Below are 10,000 nucleotides of genomic sequence, written 5' to 3' on the forward strand. Positions count from 1 at the left end.
ATATGTGTGTGTGTGTGTGTGTGTGTGTGTGTGTGTGTGTGTGTGTGTGTGTGTGTGTGTGTGTGTATATACATAAGACAAATAAGTAACAAGGATGTCAAGGTATTAATGCATTACAGCCCTTTCAGGCGGCTCCATTTAATCGAACAATGCAAGTATTACATCAATCTTCGGATGTAAAATATAGGTTTTCAACAGACAAGATACTCCACTATAATTTTTAGTAAATATTTCATCAGAACTAGAGAATGAAAGATTTCATGCTGCTACTATTGTAGCAGAATAAATTTAGAAAAAAAAAAAGTACTTCAACTATAATTTGGAGTGGGGATCATGAGATGGCAATTTAGCTACAATTTTTATCTATCCCCTTAGCATCTAATGCAGTTAGTATACTGCGTCTACTAAGAATTAAAACCAATAGAAATAATCTGAAACGGCCGTAATGCACTAATACCTTGACATCTTTGTTACTTATTTGCTTTTTATTCACCTTACTTCGAGCTGTGGGGATAATACCTGACTGACTAGGTGCCTCAATAACAAATTGGTCATCTTCGTTTCTTACAGCCGTTTCAATTAATATTCAATAATTTAATTACAAATTTGTACATTAAATTTGAATTTATGTGACATGAGCATAATTTCATCAGAGAAAAAAAAAAGATGTACCTTGAGATGTTATATGTGGACCTATCAATTCATTTCAGCAGACGCAATTTGTTAATAATAAATAATTAACTACTTTATCTTCATTGTCTTTTCTTCTTTTAATTGGATATAAACTATACGCTTAATATATGCTTATTATTTTAATGGATTTTCAATCCCCAACAATACTAGGTATTGAACCATTATTTCCTTGGATACAACCATCCCTTCACGAGGTTAACATATCCTGTAATTAAATTTATATATATATATATATATATATATATATATATATGCATGTATGTATGTGTGTGTGTGTATTTGTATATATATGTGTGTGTGTGTATATATATATATATATAAATGTATGTGTGTGCATATATATATTTACATACATACACACACACACATATATGTACGTAGATATATAATTATGTACGTCGGTGCGTTTGTACAGGGTTGCTAAGTGCAATGAATGCTTTATAAACATGATTGAAAGGTCTTAAGGAATCATGGAATATTTAAAGGAAGAACAAGAGGTGAGAAATGTCGACTTCAATTATAAAGAGTGTGAACCCGAAGTCTTGGACTATTCAGATTTCTGGTGCCAGTATGTCTTATGTTCTTATAGAATACACTGTTTATCATACACTGTTTAGTTGATCGTTCGTGAACTTTCACACTGGAAAGAAAATATCACAATTGGCACGAATTTATATTTCTTTGAGTGTTTATTCATTTGCATGGCATTTGTGAACGACCATTTTAAACATATATTTGGTTCAATTTCAGTGCCAAAAATCGACGAAATCATATATTTTTGCACTTGAATTTGTATCGAATTTACAAATGATAGTGATTTTATGTTGATCTAATAACATATAACTACATACTATCCTAGGAATACACACATGTACATTGTATGTATGTATGTGTTATGCATGTTTACAAGTATACATGTGCATGTATATATATAAACTTTTACATGTTTACACTTTTGCCGCCATCAAAGTATTCTCCATTCGAAGCAATGCATCGTACTAGCCGCGTTTTCCACTGTTCGAAGCAGTTCTAGAATTCTTGCAAAATAATGCCTTTTAACGCCTCCACCGTTTTTTTCTTTCTTTTTTTTTCTCTTTAAGGAGTTTTTCCATTCGAAGGAACAAAAAAGTGTTGCAGAAGGCAAGATCAGATGAATAGTGGAGGGAGGGGCGTAGGTAAGCGAAGTCATGCCATTTTTGGTCTAAAACTGTCCCGCATTGAAGGCGGTGTGCGAAGGTGCATGGTCGTGATGAAACCACGATTCGCCACTTTGCCACTGGTCGGGGTGTTTTCGTCTCGCTGTGTCTCACAAACGCTTCAGAACTTTCTGGTTAACAGTTTGAACAGAAAGAACAAATACTGCGTGGACAATTTCTTTCGTATCGATGAAACAAATCAGTATCGTCTTGACATGATGCAAATGTTTGCAAAAGCGCCAGGAATGATCATAGGTTGAGTTGTCAGGATGGAATCATGACTCTTATCGTCTCGTATCGGAAAACCCCTTGGTTTAAGTTTGGCTCAATCAGTGAGCATATGATAGACATGATGCATGATACAGATGTTCCCTGCAGCATTATCTAATCCATAACAACAAAGGATATCGGCGTAACGATCACACGGTAACATTCTTCATATGAATCGTACGATGGGCACCACATGGAATGCATTGGGGATGCTTGCCTTACAGCGAAACGAGGATGTCGGCAACTCATCTATACTTTTAAAATAATTAAAGGTGACCGCAGGTATGGTCTACTAGGTTGTGATCTGCTCAATGCTGAAACAATTTGCAGCGTTGAGTCATTTCTGCCAAATTAATACCTAATGCCCCTGATAAATTCTGTGCCACCAGAAGCGTAACTATTACTCTCGAGGAAGATGTAGCAAAGGAAATAGAAGCATTGGAAGCCAAAGGTGTAATTAAAAAATGCACTCCGCGTGGCATAGTCAATACTTCTCCAGTCATGTAGGTTAGAAAGAAAAATGGACGACTGCGTATGTGTCCCGGCTACAAAGTTCACCTCAATGAAAAAGTATGTAAGGAAGCTTATCCTTTGCCACATTTAGAAACCATGATCAGCAAGCTTAGTGGTGCAAGATTCTTCACTAAGATTGTCTTAACCGACGCACATTGGTAGATCGAGCGAGATGAAAATAGCCAGAAGCTCTGAGCCATCAATACTACAAGAGGGGTATACTTGGTCAGGCGATTACAGATGGGGATGAAAAATAGTTCTGAAATTTTTCAGCATGCTATAGAGAATGTAGTGCATAAGAGACTAAAAAATTTCATCACCTACCAAGACGATATTATCGTTTTTTGCTAAACCGGAAGAGAACCTGAATAAACATTTAAATGCCATCCTCGGAAGATTACGCAAGAAACAAGTCAGTATCAGTAAAGAAAAATGTGTTCAAAAGATTATAAGTATCACATTTTTAGGCCGTGTGATATCGGCAGAAAGAATTAAACCCACAAAAGAACTCACAGAATCATGGCATTAAATCAGCCAATAAACACTGAGGGGATCTATTTTAAAACGGGGGCACCAGTTTTCATTTATGTTTTATGTAGTGTTATTGGTACCGAAAGACTTTCAAACTTCGTATACTTATCTATTTTGTGTTATAGAACAGAAAAAAATTTTTGTATTCGAATTTATTTCATTTAGAAAATTGTCTTATTTCGATAATTTCTACTAATCACTGACGTCTATTCAGTTGAAAACACTTAGCGCTGTAACGGTATATATCGTATTAATCCCCTAACCCTAACCCTAACCCTAACTAATCTGTTAACCGTAACCGTAACCCTAACCCTAAAACTAACCCTAATTCTAGAATCCGAACTCTAAAATTGTTACACACACAGATACGCACAGCGTAATTTATTATATAAACAATATATGCGTATAAATTACGATTAAACCGGATGAAATATGTCACAGGGAATAACATTTTTATGACCGCCCAGCAGTAACTCTATTGTGCTGAATAGACGCCAGTGATTGGTTGAAATTACAGAAATACGACAAATTTAACATGGAATAACTTGCGAATTCCTTTTTTTTGTTAAGAAGACTAAGAGTAAAAGATGTTTTATATGACACATTCTACCAGTGTCCCAAGTTTCAAAGTGTTTCGTTAGTGTTTCGTTAAGAAAATACTGGTGCCCCCGTTTTGAAATAGATTGCACTAAGGAATTGCGATCTTTTTTGGACTCAACTGGATACTCTGAGCAATTCATTTCAAATTTCAGTGAGAAAACAATTAGTATGCAGAAAATAACTACTGCCGATCGTTTTCAGTGGACAGACAAGTGCCAACTTGAATTTGAGAATATTAAAGACGAGCTACGCAAAGAATCAGGGCTGAAGCCATTTGATCCTAAATTGCCTACGGATGCCTCAATGAACAGCGTTGCGGCAATACTTTCACAAAATAGTCACGTTGTTCTATATGTGCCAAGAAAATTCACACCTGCTGAATCTAACAGGTCAAACATCGAACGCGAAGCATTTGCCATCGTATGGGCCGTTACAATTCCTGCTTGGCAAAAGATTCAAGCTCAATACGGATCTTAGACCTTTAAAATATATCTTCCACCGCAAAACGCCGATTTAGTTAATGGCGTTTGATTTTGATATATCACTTATCTCTGGCTCTAAAATTCCTCATGTTGACACAATGTCGAGATTGCAAGTAGCAGATGAGGGAATTGTTTTTGCAGTTGAGCAAGCGTGTGAAATACCGTTCGGAGCCGCGTACATCGATCGTGTGAAAAATATTATTGAATACGACAGACACATTCAGCGAATCAAACGCATGGTTATATGCGGAAAATGGACTTCGCGAAACAAGTGCTATCTTTCTTTCAAATGAAAGCGTGATCAACAAACAATAAAAGACGGAATTCTACATTTGCGAATGAGAGTGTTTTTTCCCCAACAAACTACGCGACAGTATACCTATATATGTGGGAGAATTTACGAAAACAACAGACTAAGACAGGTGGTGTAAACAACAAATGGATGTATTAGTATAACGCTCGGGAATTGACGTTTCGAGCCTACGCTCTTCAACTGAAAGGAACACAGAAAGAAACACGGAGAGAAGAAAAATATGGGCGCAGGAGTGGCTGTGTGGTAAGTAGCTTGCTCACCAACCACATGGTTCCGGGCTCATTCCCACTGCGTGTCACCTTGGGCAAGCGTCTTCTACTATAGCTTCAGGCCGACCAAAGCCTTGTGAGTGGATTTGGTAGACGGAAACAGAAAGAAGCCCGTCGTATATATATATACATACATACATATATATATATATATATATATATATATATATATATATATATATATATATATATATATATATATATATATATGTATGTATGTATGTATATGTGTGTATATGTTTGTGCGTCTGTGTCCCCTCAACATCGCTTGACAACCGATGGTGGTGTGTTTAGGTCCCCGTAACTTAGCGGTTCGGCAAAAGAGATCGATAGAATAAGTACTAGGCATCCAAAGTATAAGTCCTGGGATCGATTTGTTCGACTAAAGGTGGTGCTCCAGCATGGCCGCAGTCAAAAGACTGAAACAAGTAAAAGAGTAAAAGAGAATATATATATATATATATATATATATATATATATATATATATATATATATATATAATTTATTAATAAGGGTAGACATTGATATTAATCAATTAAAACCAGTGGTCTAGCTTATTAAAAAAAAATCCGAAGATTAAAATTATATTACATACAAAAATAAGAGGAATGACCAGCAAAAGTGGACTCCTATATGCTAGAAATATATATATATATTTATTTATATATGCACACATACACACACACGTCCGTCCGCATACATATTTCCTATATACATGTAGAGATGACATCATTCATGAACTGCTTCTAATTTTGGCCAAAGGGTAACAGTTTCGAAGGAAAGAGGTTAATCGATAACACCAACACACAGAAGTAGATATTAGCGTTTCATTTTATCGACCTCGGAGGAATGAAACGCAAAGTTGACCTTGGTGGAATGTAAACTCGGAACGCCCCACCTTCACCCCACCGAAAGTAAACAAAACAAAAGAAAAACAACCACAATAAGTGCCGAAGGGCGTTTTGTTTCTTTTCTTTTTCTTTCTTCCTTTTTCTTCTTTTTAAGCTCGAACGGTTCCGAGAACAACTAAAAACACACACACAAGTACACACATATACCATATTCTTTTCTCTCTTTGATTCGGGTGGCTGGCTTAAAGTTGCTGCTACCCGACAGAAATATTCTGTACATGATGTGTGTGTATGCGTATGTATGAATTTATGTATATATGTATATATGTTTGTATGTAACGCTAACAGAACCTATTTGATCTGTAAGCAGCAGCTTGCTCGCACTCAATGACACTTTAGTCACGTGACTAATTAATTATTATTATTATTATTATTATTATTTATGATTATGTTAGTCTTTTTTTTCCGCTCAGAGGAGTCAAAGAGAAACGTGAAGGACAAACCCGTCTGTTGCATGCTTCAACAAGTTGTGAAGTCTATTTTTGATATATCGAGCCCAGTCACAGTTCCGACAAGTTAGATCTCGAGATAAACCAGATTTGGCGGTGATGGTAATGAGGTTGGGGGTGGTGGTGCTGATAGGGATGGTGGTGGTGGTGGTGATAGTGGTGAGTGATGATGGTGGTGGCGGTAGAGGTAGTGATGGTGGCGGGAGTGATGACGGTAGTAGCGGTGGCGGCGGTGGTGGTGGTAGTGGTGGAGATAGTGGTGGTAGGGGTTGAGATAGTGGTGGTGGTGGTGGAGATAGTGGTGGTGGTGGTGGTGGTGGAAAGGTTGGCAGAGGTGGTAATGGTGGTACTGGTAATATGGTGGTGTGGGGGTGATATTTATTTATTTGTGTGCTCCTTCCACCATCACCTCCGCACAACACTACCGGGAAGGATATTATTTTAATGCGACAGGAGAACAGCAGTGTTTCACAATGGAAAGCATATATATGTATATGAATTATATAAATATATGTGCGTGTATACACTCATATATGTATGTATGTATGTATATATATATATATGTATGTACACACACACACACACACACAAATCCACCCACAAGGATTTGGTCGGTCCGAGGCTATATTAGAAGACACTTGCCAAGGTGCCAGGCAGTGGAACTGAACCTGGAACCATGTTATTGGGAAGCTAGCTTCTTACCACACAGCGGCACCTGCCTCTATATATATATATATATATATATATATATATATATATATATATATATATATATATATATATATATATATATATATATATATATATATATATATATATATATGTATATGTATATGTATATATATATATACATATATATATATATATATATATATATATATATATATATATATATATATATATATATATAATTTGTTTTAGTCACTGGATTACGATCATGCTGCGGCAAAACCTTAAAGGTTTTTAATCGAACGAATCGATCACAGTACATATTTTAAAGTCTGGTATTTATTGTATGGGTCCATTTTTGCCGAACCGCTAAGTTACAGGCACATAAAGAAAGTAATACCAGTTGTCAGGTGATAGGGGACATACGAGTGTAGGCTGAAAAGTTCATAGGCTGATGAAGGTACTCTCTTGGAATGTTACCAAATGAAATTTATTGCGGTTCACATACTTCTTCCATTGGTGCTGCAGTGCTTGGATCCCATTGGTGAAGAAGGTTTCATCCCGTAGCTAAAAAAAGCCATCAACAACAGATATGATGTCATCATCACTGCGATACTGGTTCCCAGCCAAGTGTTGTTTCATGCTGGGGAACAAATGATAATCGGATGGATCCAAAAGGAAAATAGGAAGGGCGAAACGACCTTGGCCTTCTTTGGAGCAGGTGAGGAGGCGTGTTTCTGCTGTATGGATTGCCTCTTTGTTTCTGACTCAAAGTGATGAAACCAAAGTCATTCCTAGTCAGGAAACGTTGAAAGAAATCAACTGGACCCGCCTTTAACAATGTCAGACTTTCCCATGATGTGCTTAGCCTGGTGCGCTTTTGATCAGGTATCAGAAGACGTAACACTCACCGATCAAAAGCCTTCGTCATGTCAAGTTCATTGAGCAGAATATTCTCAACTCTCTCACAGGATATATATAAATCGAATAGCATTGGCTGTTTGATTTATAGCCAATCACCTGTCATCCATCACCATGTAGTGAACACGATCATTATTTTCTTTGGTGTCGGCACTTGCAAGACGTCGAGACCTTGGATTGTCTTCAAGACAATCCCTTCCCCTCCAAAATTCAGTAATTGTCCTGCGATAATATATTTTATGGACGTGCCGTGTTAAAAGTGCAATAAAAAACGAGGAGAAAAGAATTCGCCCAGTCAGAGGTCAGTGAGAATTCTTTTAATTGCGTATACCGGACGACTATTCGTAACAGCAGTGAATGTTTCATTCATTTGATCCTGGCGACGAATTCTCGTTTTGATCATGCGCCTGGCTGGGAGCAGGCACCCCAAAAGGCCGAAATGCATCTGGTCTTACATGACACTTTGTTAAAATATGGAGAGACATGGTAGATTCAGAAGAATTATTGTTGATATTATAATGTTACGGGTACCAGTTGAGCACTGGAGTCGATTTAGTCGGCTTATCGCTTGCCCCGAATTTGCTGGATTTGTACCAAAATTTGAAACCATTATCTCGGAACGTCATCAAATTCCTTATTAAAAGATGTTTACATAGTATTGGACTGGATTTAACGAACACTTCTAAGCATAGTACTTCGCTGTGGGTCTCATCGTCACGATGATGACAATGAAGCTGATGATGATGATAATGATGATGATGATAATGATGATGATGATAATGATGATGATAATGATGATGATGATAACACTACTCCTCCTCCTTCTCATCATCATCATCACCATCATCATCAACACAGTCATCAACATCATCATCTTTATCACCACCCTCCTTCTCATTGTTCTCATCGCCATCCTCTTCCTCCTCTTCCTCTTCCTCTTCCTCATCATCATCGTCATCCTCATCATCATCATCATCATCATCATCATCATCATCATCATCACCACCGCCATCACCATCCTCCTCTTCCTCAACATCCTTTTCTTCCTGTGTTCTTCAACCAAAGTCAACTGAAACTTATTCCGATAACAAATCCAACCACAGACGACACCATCGATTCTCTCTCTACAAATAGTATTAGATTCGTACTTCCTGTCACTGATAAACAAAAACAAAACAACGAAACAAGACAAAAAAGAGAAAAGAAACAAAAACGTAACGATTGGTTAGTAAAGTCGATAAAATATCGAACTCGAGAATCAGGACTAGACAATCACGTACCAGATTGTCTTACACTGATATAACAGAGTAATCGAACATGTTTTGAACAAATATTTACACATATTGATCACGTATTCAGGCTGTCATTTATAATACTAGAACCGAACCTAGGTGTTTTTTTCTTTTACGGTAATGGGAGTCAGTATGCTACATAAAGACCTTAAATGAATTGATTGTGCTACATTAGGGACTTCACTGAACCGTCTGTACTACGTGAGGGATACTAAATGAATAACGGGTATTAATACGGTACCAATAGTTTCTCAATTATTTTAATAATTATTCACCCACTGAGAGAGAGATTAACTGTCACGTGGCAGCCTTTTTTGTTATATGTATGTATGTATATATGTATGTATGTATGAATGTATGTATCTATCTATGCGTGCATGTATGTATGTATGCATCCATAGATGTATACATGGATGTTTACATGTATTATGTATGCATGCATGTTTGTACGTATGCATGCAAGCATGCATCTATGTATGTATGCATGTATGTATGTGTGTGTATATATATATGTATGCGTACATGTACGTATGCATGCATGTATGTATGCATGAATGTATGTATGCATGTATGTATATACATGTAAGTCTGTAAGAGTGAAAGAAAGTTGTGGTGAAAGAGTACAGCAGGGTTGGCCACCACCCCCTGCCGGAGCCTCGTGGAGCTTTAGGTGTTTTCGTTCAATAAACACTCACAACGCCCGGTCTGGGAATCGAAACCGCGATCTTATGACCACGAATCCGCTGCTCTAACCACTGGGCCAATGCGTCTCCACATCTGGAATGAGACACATTGCATTACTGGCCCTCAAGTAAAGAGAAAATAATCTACATGACTAAAATGTAATTCAATGAAAGTTTTCACGCTTCCACAGATCATTATACTGCTAT

This window comes from Octopus bimaculoides, chromosome 5 (assembly GCF_046866305.1).
Source record: "Octopus bimaculoides isolate indiv1 chromosome 5, ASM4686630v1, whole genome shotgun sequence".
In the NCBI taxonomy this organism is placed as follows: domain Eukaryota; kingdom Metazoa; phylum Mollusca; class Cephalopoda; order Octopoda; family Octopodidae; genus Octopus; species Octopus bimaculoides.